This window comes from Morone saxatilis, unplaced genomic scaffold (genome assembly GCF_004916995.1).
Source record: "Morone saxatilis isolate NCDOM2014 unplaced genomic scaffold, NCSU_SB_2.0 Contig8, whole genome shotgun sequence".
Classification (NCBI taxonomy): domain Eukaryota; kingdom Metazoa; phylum Chordata; class Actinopteri; family Moronidae; genus Morone; species Morone saxatilis.
This window is the reverse complement of record NW_023340257.1, coordinates 2,598,709-2,612,004: the sequence shown is the minus strand read 5'-3', so window position 1 is coordinate 2,612,004 and position 13,296 is coordinate 2,598,709. Positions and strand designations below refer to the sequence as shown.

Sequence of the window (13,296 nt, the reverse complement as noted above, 5' to 3'; positions counted from 1 at the left end):
GCCTAGCAGTTGTGTGTCGTTTAAAAAATTGTGCGCAACCTGAGCACCAGAATAGCTTCACTAACTGAAATGGAAAAAAATATAACCTTGACAAAACGAGGGAGAAATGAAGAGAGGCAGAATAATATTGAAAGTTTTTTCATTAAGAAAATAGGGGTGTCAAACGATTCATGTACCTACATCGATTGTATCGATACTAGGAAATAACGCATTGGATTTAAGCAGTAGACTTTATTTTTATTTACTTATATCACACTCATTTGTCCTCCGCTTTTGAGAAAAATAGCAAAAAAAGGTCTGCCTTCTTTGACATAAGTAAAGTTTCAATTGGTTACATGATCAACACATGGGCTAATATTTAATATTCAAATGAGCCCATGTGTTGATTGCCACCAACCACCCACTCAGGCACAGCTATATGTCTGTGTTGGACCCTGACAATTCCTGAAAATGTATGTAATCTGGTGGAAAAACATATTAACAATTTAAACACCGGATCATGACCAAACCAAATATCTCCTTACAGTGCTCCTGTCAGTGCAAGTGGTCCTCCTTTTTGAGTGAACGGAAATGGCCTACCCTATGGATCACCCATCCTTCTACAAGAAACAACAGGAATTAGGAACACTTTCACCTGCACTGGTCCAGTATCCAGGTATTTGAGTTTCAGTCACACTGGTTCCGATTTTTTGGCTAAAAACGTTACTGATCGACTTTCAAGCTCACTGAATCAACCCAATATCGTCCTTGAATCAGGTATTGGCACAACCACAACTTGGGAAAAAGGATATGTAAATGTTTTGCATTGTTGATTGTATTGTGAATTCATAATTCAATCAAAAACAGTTCACAAAAAAAAAAAACCTTGAGATTATCAGTCCAGTGTAATATAGTAAAGCATTAGCCCAGGTTCTAAGCTTCTATAAATGATCCTCAGAATCTCTGTCAAAAGTACTTTATCCATCATCTCCATAATAGGAGAATGGCGAGACAAACTGCTTTGAAAATCAGTATACATACTATAGAAGTCTAAGAAAGAAAGAAAATGCTGGCTAAAAAATAGTGTGTCGTGCTTACGGGTTTGCCCAACCAAGTTGTAGAAAAGCACGCAAACAGTACGCGAAGGAAAAGGTCTCCTTGTGACCAATGCAATTACAGTAAAGTCAATGTGGAAAAAAACGGCGGCCTGTGGGTACTGTTTATGTACTGTATGCCAAGCAGCTCCAGCGCCCCAAGGACCAGTTCTAATGTCTTTATTGATTTTTCTCAGAGTGTGGCACCACACATTGCATCATACTGGTGGGTGTTTGGTATAGTGAGGAATAAATGCTATATTGCTAAAGTAAGACAAAAGAGTCTAAAGGTCATGCTTTCTTTTTACACCTCCCACATATTTAGACTTTTCAGTCCCAGACCAAAAAGTTATAATTTTTGAGATTCCATTTATGTCTGTGTATCTCATCTCGTTCATTTGATTATTTGTCTTTTCAAGACTGGATGAAATAATCCGAATACAAACCTGTGATGCAACAGACCCATTGTTATCTATTCTTTTTATTAACCTTCAAAATATAGATGTATTTGAACCTGTACTATTCTCCAGATAACCAGGACTATCTGATATTGAAGAAACATTTGATGTGAACAGTCGATTCAAAATGTCTAACCTCACATTTTAGTGCAATGTAGAACTATTTATTATCCGTTTATCTGGTTTGCACTATAAAAAACTGAGGTACCACTTGAACTTCTGAACGCATCCACATATGATAAGATTCATCACAGAACAGTCCTTTTAACTCCAACCCATCCAATGGCTGTGAAAGTAAATCATGCATTGCAGACTGAGAGGGCCCTTTAAACATTCCAAATAACGTCCTAAATTGCACACTTATTGCTATTGCTAGTGCCATTGGTTAAGCTACTGCGTCATGTGGCACGGGTCGCCTAAAGGTGCTGACCCATTTAGATGATCAAGGTTTTCAAATATGGGAAAAAAAAAGTGGTGATTGTTTTGTGACTATAAGGTTTTAACTTTAGTTTTATTTCTTAATGGGAGCAATGTGTTTATAGCCTATGCCGTAGAAATCTGCCTGCCTGTGAGATAATGAGACATCTTGTTTGCACAGTTGACTTTTGACGTGGTCAGGCATAATGGGTCCAAAGAACAGGAGGTCACCAGACCAACACACCAGACTGATAGTATCTATCCTTTGCCCTGTTAGTGGTGTGGAAGAGACGATGTTTAGCAAATCTAATTACAGTCCAAGTAACAACAAGGCAACCTATAGCTCAACAGTTATTTAAGCTATAACTAAGCTAGGAGATGCTCATGATTTCCATGGCCAGACTACACAACAATACACTGCGCAGCTTTTAGTTTTAAAGGAGGAACGACCTCCTGTCTTTTTCTTCTGTCTTATGTCTGACATCATCCTAATCAGCTCCCCCACTCCCCTGAGTCACTGTCACTGGCGGTCCTATTAGCTGTCTGTACCCAGACTGGGAGCTGGAAGGACAAGGGGAGTTTAAAAACTACTAGTGTAGGAGCAGAGGGACCCAGCAGGGAATACTGCCGGGGAACAGGGCCTGAATGAGCCACAGAACCGGAGTGGGCCCGAATGAGCCACAGCACCAGAGCGGGGCGGACCGACAGAGTCCGGCTGATGTGGCGGCTGTGGCTCAGAGGAAGAGCGAGTTCCCCACTAATCGGAAGGTTGTTGGTTTGATTCCCAGCTCCTCCCGCCATATGTCGAAGTATCCTTGAGCAAGATACTGAACCCCCAAACTGCTCCCAATTGGTGTGTGAATGTGTATGAATACGTTTCTGTTCGATGGACTTTGCTGAGTGAATTTTTGTGAAAGAAACAGCTATACAAGTACAGGTCCATTTAGCATTTACATAGTGTTAGTGTGGCTCTAGACTCAGTCTATGTCAGAAAACACATGAGCTTTTTCAACAAGGCTTGGGGAGTAACAGATTACATGTAACTGAGTTAGGTAATCTACATTTATTAAAAATGTGATTATTTAGCAGGATTATATTTTTAGAATACATATTAATTACTTTAAAAATACACTTGGCAGAGCACATGCTAAACTTTTCTTTATTTTCAAAGGTTACATTATTCTGTTGCCTTATAGAACACAATGACAGCATTTTTAGGTAATTAGTAATTGTATTGGATTAAATTTTTAAAGTAACCGTCCCAACCCTGCGCTCAATATACAGTCTCACTGCCTGCCGAAGCAACTGACATCTGTAATACCTCTTCTGTTTGTTTCTAGTTTTGTTTGTCTTCCATTACTCATTTTTATTCTTGTAAGGTCCTGTGCTACTCCTGCACACTATTGTCCGTGATGAATAACATTCTGAGGAACATAACTTAAGAAGCAGCCTTAAAAAATGGACTCGTCTTCGAGCTCATGCAGGGCAGCTTTCCTGTGTTAAATCCTACTTGACACCTTGGTTTATAGAGATAAATAAACATCCCCACTCCCAAATGTGGTGTGGCTCATCAGCAGTCAAATAAGGAATGATTATCACTGCAGGTCCTTCTCTTAAATTATTTTCACAAATGACTTGGCACAGGAAAGACAGATTACCACAATGCTCTTTCTGCATCGTCTAATTTAGCGGGCTGAACTGGAAATTATCTCAGTCCTCCCAATGGCCAAGTCACCACTGTTATTCTAAATACCGTGTTGGCTGGTGTGTAGTCTATTCTCACTCTATGGCATGAAACGCTGCACAATTTTATGACAGTTATGTTACAGATAAATAAAAATGGCAGCCATTTTAGTTTTATGACAGGAGAAAAGAATTAAATAAAAAGCACTTTCCATCATTTTATAACAGTAAGTGCTGGTTTATGACATTACAAATTGTGATCAAAGTCTCTGAGGACAAAGAGTATTTGTATAGCCATTTCTATAAAGTTTGTGAGAATTAAACAAGGAGGGATATTATTAGAACAGTATTCAGCCACTTCCCATGGTCACTTTCTGCTCAAACAAAAGAACTGGCAACTGAAATGTTTTGAGTGAGTATGATGGGTCTCAGCCCAAAAAATCACAAAATAGCATAGTTGTGAGCACCCACAAATAAGTATGAATCATCCCATATTCCAGCTGAGTTTCAAACAAACACAGGCTTTCACCCAGGAGACCACTGTTGGAGTCCCAAAAGTCAACACTGACTTGTCAAGTACAATCTTTTCCGAAACCGTATTCCTAAAAGTGTTATTTGGTGCCTAAACCTAACCAAGCTGTGACCTCAGCAAGCTTTGCGGACAATGAATGAGCACATTTTGTAAATGTGACACTGCCACGCATAGGCAAGCCAAAACATGACATTGTACGTCACCAGAGGGCCAACTGTTCAACCTCCCGTCTGTATGCAGACTCGTCACCGTCGCAGATGAGGCCGATGACTGTTTGTCAGTAAGTGTGTATTACTTGCTTTGGCGTGATACCAGGTTGCATGTTCACAAATAAGCAATGGAGTGATTTGAAGAACAGCCATGATTAAAGGGGACCTATTTTTAAACCAACACAGGCAAAAAAATCAAAGTCCCGTAGAATCACAGATGTAGTCTAGCTATTGAAATGTCCTTTTGGGTTTTGCTGTGTGGGTAAGACAAAGAGGAAATTAATATTTCTGAACATAAGAGTGGCATTAGAAATAGTGATGAGAAGTCGCCTGTAGCCACTTTACGACTTACGACCACCGTTGAAGGCAGGAAATAGGGAGAACAAAGTTCTCAAAGAGAGGCCCTGTTAGATACACTACAGACTAAGTATCCTGGGGGCTTCCATGATGAACTACGGTTGTCTTTTCATGGATGCAAATAGGTGCACTTACTACTATTTGTCTATTGATTATGTTGTTTTGATTGATGTTTTTGTATTTTCTATGGAGGTTCTGCACATGAGGAGGTCTACATACATGCACTTTTTATTGTTAGGGTGTAAATCAATTCAGTCACTTTTCTGGTTGCTACAAGAACAGAATATGATAGATTATAGAAAGGACCAGTGTGTAGGATTTAGTGCTGGGGTCTTAAACTCAAAATTACTTGGGGCCACTGCTGGTATTGTCATCTCATAGGAGGTCCACTTCAACACTCAAGAAGGGTTAATATTCTGAGAATATGTCCATTACTAAGAACATGCAAAAAACACTCTCTATACATTTTTATATCATCTTTGTTGTTCCCAGCCAACAACAATGAAGTCGAAATAAAACACATTTTTTAAGTTTTTATTGTAATTATATATTAAGAGGTAGTTTGAATTTATGTGAAACAACTAGAATAAAAAATACAAACATCTTGTGGGCCGGCATTTGTAGATTTGTAGAGTACAAGAACAAAATGCTGTACAATGGTTCAACCAGACAACTGAAAGGGCAGAAAGAGACAAAGATCCCTCTGAGCGACAGTTTAATAAGAACATAAGAAATCAGCACTCATTGGTAAAGAGAACTGGAAGATTAGCATCAAGGGGTATAGTGCTCTGCCCTAAGTGGAAACAGACTAAATAAAACTTTTAATCTTTCATTGTTTTTCTTTTGGGGCCCAAACTATTTCAAATGTAAATAATACATTTGGTGTCTGAATTAGACAGTTTAGTTTGTATCTCTGTTGAGCAGTATATCTATGAATTCTATATTCCATTTCTGCTATATTCTGTCAATACAACCCCTAAATCTTACGCACTGGACCTTTACATTTTCTTCCAACTATTTTTTTACTTAGTATTTGGTTCTTGATGATGTTTTCCTTGATGGTCTATATCAGCTGGTTGTTAATCACAGGCAGGTTCCTTGCTACTGTTTAATAGGGGTCACACCCACAAATGTTTCAGCTGAGCAGCTGAGGAAGGCCTGTGGCGTTTTCTTCTGCTGCTGTGCAACATTAAAAGCGTTCCACACTTATTTGCGAGCGCTCACGGCTCACTCACATTGTCCCAGCCTGTTGGTTTGAACTAAATTCTGGTCTGCTGCACAAAGCTGCCTCATTAGCACACAAACACAACTCACACGCCTACATGAATGCACGGAAAACACTTCCATCCAACCAGTCAACTAACTGCACATACACACATAAACATTCCAGATTTGGAAGTTGATTTAGCCTTAAAGTTAAAGTTCCTCTGTGTAGAATTATAGCCCTAACATCTTAGTGTGGATCCAGCCTGGGGACATTTTATAGAGGCAGAGGCAAAATAATGGTTAAGTTATCATACATTACATACAGGAAATGGCGCTCTTCGAAATTATTAGAATATCGCTCAATTTGGCAAGATAATCTTAAAACTTATAGAAAGGCCCTCCATAATGCCAGAGGAGCCTATTATTCAGCACTAATAGAAGAAAATAAGAACAACCCTAGGTTCCTCTTCAGCACTGTAGCCAGGCTGACAAGATACAGCTCTATTTGAGCCACATATCCCATAAACTTAATGTAGCATGACTTCATGAACTTCTTCTATTATAAAATAAAATTAGATTACTATATGAGAAATATGAGAATATTTTTCCTGATCTCCGTTGAAAAACTTGGCCGTTGCGTATAAGTGGCCGCGCTCTCTTGGGAAGCCAAACCTTTTTGTTAAAAGTAAGCCTCACTTGTGGGGTCCAAAACGACTTCATAATGATACCTTCATTTGGCCTCAGAAACTAAATTCGTAAAGTAAGATTCTATATTGTGTTGTGGCTAGATAGGAATCCAAGCGCGTGGTTAAAGAATGGGTGTCTCGAGTCTTCTCGGTCTGGCTGAAAGAGACATCTATATATTGGCTCTGGCTGCAGCTTCTTTTCTGAATAGCAAATGTAAAGGCACACTTCAGCTCTCATTGCTCTTGTCTTACCGAAGAGGTGTTATAGATTATGCTGAAGTCGTTGTAGTGCATTTAAGTCTCAGCAAGACATTTACTTCGGGGTTAGGAGATAAGAAGTCAAATTGAAGACCTCTATGAATATGTATAGAATGAAAAGTAGAAGAGTTATACTATGAACATATTAATGTATGTGAAAGATGACTTTTTAGTGGTGTGCTGGTAGGGACCGGTATAGATATTATTTGAGCAAAACTATATCTCCAGAACCAGTTTGGATTATCTGGTGATAATTTGTGTTAAAATGCACTAGAATACAGGACAATGGAATCTACTTAATTGAAAATTCCTGGGGAAGACCCCAAACCCCCTATAGGGGTCGCTGTGTGTTCTTCACAGTCCACGTTGAAATCACACTAGTTCTCGTGGGATGCTGATCTAACAGCGAAACTGAACTGAGTAGTCTGCTTAGTTTAGTCTGTTTTAAGGCTATATAATGTGCTCATTTGTATAACATAAAACGTGTCTAAATGCCCTCTATACAGTGTGAGAGCGCTATAATGTGCTCCTTTTTTTTCTTTCCGCCCTGCCCTGTCAAAAAGTCTGGACGCCAATAGCTCCCTCCTTTCTAAGATACTAGAGAAGTAGTCGCCAAACAGTTGTGTGACTTTTCTAACATAACAATAGTTTTATATGAGGATATTTTCAGTCAGTGGATTTAGAGTTCATGCACAGCACAGGAAGTCTGTAAGTTAATAATGACCTTTGATTTGCTTCTGACACGATGGACTTGGTCTCTGTACTTATATTTATAGATCTTAGTGGCTGCATTGACACCATTGACCGGAGTAATATTTCTTAATAATATTCTGCCTCTTAACAATGCAAGATTTTTTTTTGTTCCTTATCTGCAAGTGCTTTTCATGGTGGTATGTTGGATCTCTGTTAAGAGTTATAAGGAGTTCGGGTCTAGACCTCCTATCTTAGTTGATTTTGTCCTGAGATAACGTTATAATGAATTGGCACTATACATAATAAAATTGTGAAAATTAATTGTACCTGGAGAGCCAATAAATTTTCTGAGGCGGTAACGCAGTGTACAAATGTTTGAAAAAAAACAGCTGTGGCTCAGAGGCAGAACGGTCGTCCCCCAATCAGGAAGGTTTGTTGGTTCATCCGTCTCTTCCTCCACAGTGTCGAAGTAATCCTTGACAAGATATACTTGAACCCAAATGCTCCCAATGCATAGCATCGGTTGTGAATAAGTTAGAATTTCTGTTCATGGACTTGCCATGCTGGAGTGAATGTGTGTGAAAGGGTAAGTGCATGTAGGTGTAAAAGTCTTTGAGTGGTCGAAGACTAGAAAGGCTTTATACAAGTACAGGTCCATTTACCATGTAGAGGAACAATTATAAACAGAGAAGGAACCCACAGAACTTATAGGTCAAGAACATCTTCTCTGTAGCATTAACAGTTAAAATAAGAGATCAGGCCACTAATGAACAACCTCTTATTTAATAATACATTACATTCAAGGCAAATGATACATCCTTACCAATACATATTCAGCAATGCAATCATTGGCTCTCTAAATAAATAGAAATTTGAAATCTTGAAGTCAGTGCACAACATTGAGAAAGAACACTGAACAATCAACATGTAACATAGTCTGCACACATTCTGCATTTCTGCACAGTATACACCTCCAACTAGTGCTGCTAAAACCAACATAAAAAATAGATCTCAAAATAAGTTATATATATGTTCTGACTGTCTTCATAGAAATATTGGGCTTTCGGTTCGTATTTACAGCAATATATACTTTGATGGATTTTCTCAAACGACAGAAATTGCACAGTAGTTAAAGAATCCAAGATCACCATTTTCAAAAATATTTTACACACATAGTAAACAGTCAGTCTTCAAGATGCAGTATGAAATTGCACATTGTCGTCATGCCACAGAGGGGGCTGTTTCAAGGCTTTGGTACACAACGTCCTGATTGGAAGAAAAAGCTCTGCTATGGGCCCTGGATTCCCCTGGCAACCCTCCCTGGGGGAGGGGGAGAGGCCGTAGCGAGGTACATCCACACCACTGCCCGTTCCTGGCATCAAACTGGCGAAATCAGAGAGCCGGATGACTACAGTACACTTCAGGATTGGGGAAGACTCTTGGCACTTGAATCACAGGTGCAGGTCCGAGCTGGATGACCAATCATATGCAGCCGCGTTGGACATTATAAGGAGGGTGGAGATAAAGGGTCACACTGATGAAGGGGGTTTGGAAACAGTATCAAAAAATGTCCCCGATTCTCTTCAGATACAAACATGAATGTACTCTGTGCTGTTACTGTGAAGCCTCAACCAACCTAATACTGACTCACTGAACACTAGAGAAAGTTTGGCATTAAAAGCAGCTTCTTCTCAGGTATTTCTTTTTTAAAACCCTGGGACCACGTGTGTTATTCAGACCAACCCAGTCCGAGCAAGTTTTATTTCTAGAGGTTGGACTTCAGGCAGGAGGAGAATCGGGTTCAACGTGGACATATGCAACCACTTTTCCTGACAGTGCTGCTGAATGCAACAGTCAGTGAGCATGTTTGACTCCAGTTCCAAAGGAAAACATGGATTAATTTAAAGGATGAAGCTGGAAATATTCTTTAATACTCTTATTGTCAACCAATCCCGTGCTCAGACCCAAACCAGCAAACAATATATCTACTAACAAGTATTGTGTTGGCATCCAAATCCTGTTTAATCTTATGCCTGTGTGCCATAGAGCTCCACTGTCGTCTAAAAGCTGATAAAAACACTATTGCACTTTCGTACTGAAACAACGTACTGTTGTTCAGACAAAACAAGACTTTGCAAGAGCTGGAGCTCTGGGAAACTGTGAGGTGTTTTCTGACATTGTTTAGGACTAAATATTAAAGGTCCAGTGTGTAGATTTAGTGGCATCTAGCAGAGCAGTTGCAGCTTGCCACTCCTTCGTTTCACCCTCCCTTTTCCAAGTACAAATGACAAACTGTGGTGGCTACAAAAAACACAAAAGTCCCTATCTAGAGCCTGTGTTTGGTTTGTCTCTCTTTTTAAAATCAAACATAATTTATGGCACAAATTCCTGGAAATCATTTATAAAATCAGTTAAAAGCTTCAACTTGTTAACTCCTCCTGTAAATAAAGCACCAAATGTGTATTAATCCATCTCTGAAAATAGTCTCCAACTAATGCACCATTCACTCTTGAATGAAGTTTGTTAAAAGCAACAGCACCCATCTGTTCCAGTAAATTACTGAGCCTTTTTGTAAAAATGAAACTAATTTTTATAGATTTATGTCTTCAGAAGAATCAGTGAGTGAGGCTGAGTGCCAAAGACAGGTTAGGGAAGTGGTTTTGGTCTTTTCGTGGAAATTGTTGACAATAACAAAAATATACAATATTTCCAGCTTTATTCTTAAAAGGAATACTGGTATATATAATCAATCTGTTACTTTATTTTCATTCTCTCGATTTCTTGATCATGTTTCATTTTCTTCTGCCCTCTTTCTCTCAGCCAGTCATGTCTACTTCTTCTAACCAGCCACAAATCTATAATACTCCATTTATTCATCTTTTCAAGTCGTCTTCTATCACTGTGTGTGTTTCTCAGCTTAATGTCCTTTGAAACTTCAGCCAACCCTGCGGAAAGTAAATGAAGCAGGGCCGTAGCCAGGGTTTTGGAAATACTGAGGCCATGAGTCCAAATTCCCATCCAGGGAAACTCAACCCATCTAACATATTTCTGACTAGCCACAAAATGTCACAAAATGTCTTTTGTATTTATTCATTTATTTTTTTATCACCCAATATAATGGTCTAAAATGTATGGAAGCCCATTTCTGCCAATGTGACAGGAAAAAAAGATTCTGTAAGTCATTATAAATATAATATATATATATATATATATATATATAAAATAAACTTTCTCAAAATATATATGAAAATAATGAGTTAGTATCATAGTGTTCTTTCTTTTGAGATACTAAGTCAAAATACTGACAAAGAGAATTCTATTTTTCCCTGTCGTGTTGGCAAAAATGGGCTTCCATAAAAATGTGTTGGATAATACTAAATCCCCTTTATTTTTGGCTTTAAAATCACAATTTATACTAAATAATATCAGAATCAGATTAAAAACCACAACATGTGTAATATGTGTGTAATCATTGAATATAAATTCCTCCTTTGGTTATTAGGCACCCCAGTTCCCTGAAATATTACCACAGACCTCAGTGGGAGCTACGGCGCTGAACTAAACTCACAGTACTACAAAATAGCGACGCCCACGTTTCATATTAAAGTATGGAGGAAGGCCTGTGTGCTTTGTCTTAACTGTTGTGCTCTGCTGCTGTGTTTCCTCTGTCTTGGAACAAGGATTAAACATGCTTTAAACACTGACTTGCATGCTCAGGAAAGTTGGCTGCAATTCAACAGTTTGGCCTCTTGTGGCGCCTCCGGCCCCCACCGACTCTGGTGAGGCCTTCAAAGGCACCATGAAGGAAACCCTCACAAAAAAGTGCAACTAAGTACCTTGGGCTGTTACTGATAAAGGCAACATTTGTGTGATAATGAACACTTGGACGAAAAGAAAAAAGGGAGGGGTAAAAACACACATGCTTGTTGTAGAAAACACTCATGAAAAGGTAGTTGGCACAGTCCATTTGGTCACTAATGAAAACTTCTTCGTGGCTAAGTCTTCTGCTCCTCTGACAATGTTGTATGTAAATCCTGCACTCTAGTGTGCTCCGCCGGCATTGCATTGAGGAACACATCTGATCAACCTTCCTGACAGGCACCCAACATGTTCTGGTTCAGTCAGGAAAAGGGTGACACACTGGAGTATTGATAGAGCCAATGTTGTTTCGGAATGTGTGTGTGTATGTGTGTGTGTGAGTGTTGTCATGCACGCACACAAGCTTTGTAGGACTGGGGAGACTCAAGACTGCGTTCACAGTGTGATCAAACTCACAAGCATGCAGACAAATCCACATGTCTGAACAGACACCATGGGCATTCCATGTGAAGGTAAATGTAAACAGGTTGAGGCTGAGCTCCAGAGCCAGGCCGCCTCAGCAGCACTCCTGCCCCTACTCCCAGGGCCTTCATCTGGGCAGGGAGGAGACCTGGACTCCCTGGATTTGCTCATGATAGGTGGAGGCCTGAAAACACTCTGTCTCTCTGAGGGATGAGAGGAAGAGTTGAGTGTCCTATAGGGTCAGACACTCCTCCTCTTCCTCTATAGTCACTTGTTGTCCATCAGAGACTGGACTTTGTGCACCAGCTCACGCGCTATCTTCAGGATATGCTGGACATCATGGCGCTCAGCCATCTCTGTGGATCAGACACGCTGTTAGAGACACAGCTACAGAAACATTACATTACGTATTACACATGACCTGCATGAATAGCCACTTCCTCAATAATAATGATGGTATGTATGTAGCATAGACGTGGTTGGGAAGTATGCGCTACTCTTTTGTGGGGTCCCACAGGGATCTATTCTGGGTCCCCTTTTATTTTTTTTTGGTTGTTTTTTATTTGGTTAAATACAGCTAAAAAAAAAAAAAAAAACTTGTAAGCTACACCAGTGGTTCCTAAGTTTTTAGTATGACATACTCTCAGAACACTACCACATGAGCTCAAGTACCCCCTCACACCAACCGTCATGTTCCTATCAAGATTGGTCTCTTTTTTCAGTAGCTTTGGTCAGGTTTGTATTGAATCCATTACTTTCAGCTAACTCTTTCAACCATCTCCTTCCTGAAAATACAATACACTTGAATTTTGCTACACTAAACAAACACAGTTTTGTTAAATCATAACACACGTCATTACACAATGGTCACAGCCCTAAATGTCTGCTGGCCACTGATGGCAAACGTGACAAGATAGCGAGAAATAAGAAATCCACAAAATATAAGATACACACTGTACTGTCTGTGGATGTCTCTTACCATTAAAGAACTTGATAATGTCAGTGAAGTCCATGTTGTTGTCGATGATGATCTCACGGTAAACTGTTACCAGGGCCAAGGCCAGAAAGAGGACAAAGTGCTGTGAGGAGATCCTGGGAGCCACCCAGATCACCTCCCAAACCGCAAACACGTCCTCGTACAGGAGCTCTGCACATACACATAGACAATACGCAATTTTTTAGTCAGTCTCCCCTCTCCTTACTAGCTTTGATCAGCCTTTCTAAAAAGCTGAAACATGATCCTGTGGTTTTGTTCACTGTCAAAGATAAAAGTGAGTTGTAGTCAGTGGTACTGATCATCAATATTTTCAGTCACTGCTGCAGATATATTCTGATCATTTTATCACATGACAGAAAAGCCGTCACCTTCAGCCCTTTAAGGCATTCCTGCTTTAATTAAACTTGTATAAAAAAAAAATATTTGTCATGTTTGCTGAAACTTTC

At 39.5% G+C, this 13,296-nt stretch overlaps 1 protein-coding gene across 2 annotated transcripts in view; it reads left to right on the top strand.

The window, feature by feature from the left end:
• sgsm2 (small G protein signaling modulator 2) overlaps positions 1–13,296 on the top strand; it is a gene marked incomplete at its 3' end in the record, with an annotated part of 93,421 nt that overhangs the window by 61,919 nt on the left and 18,206 nt on the right.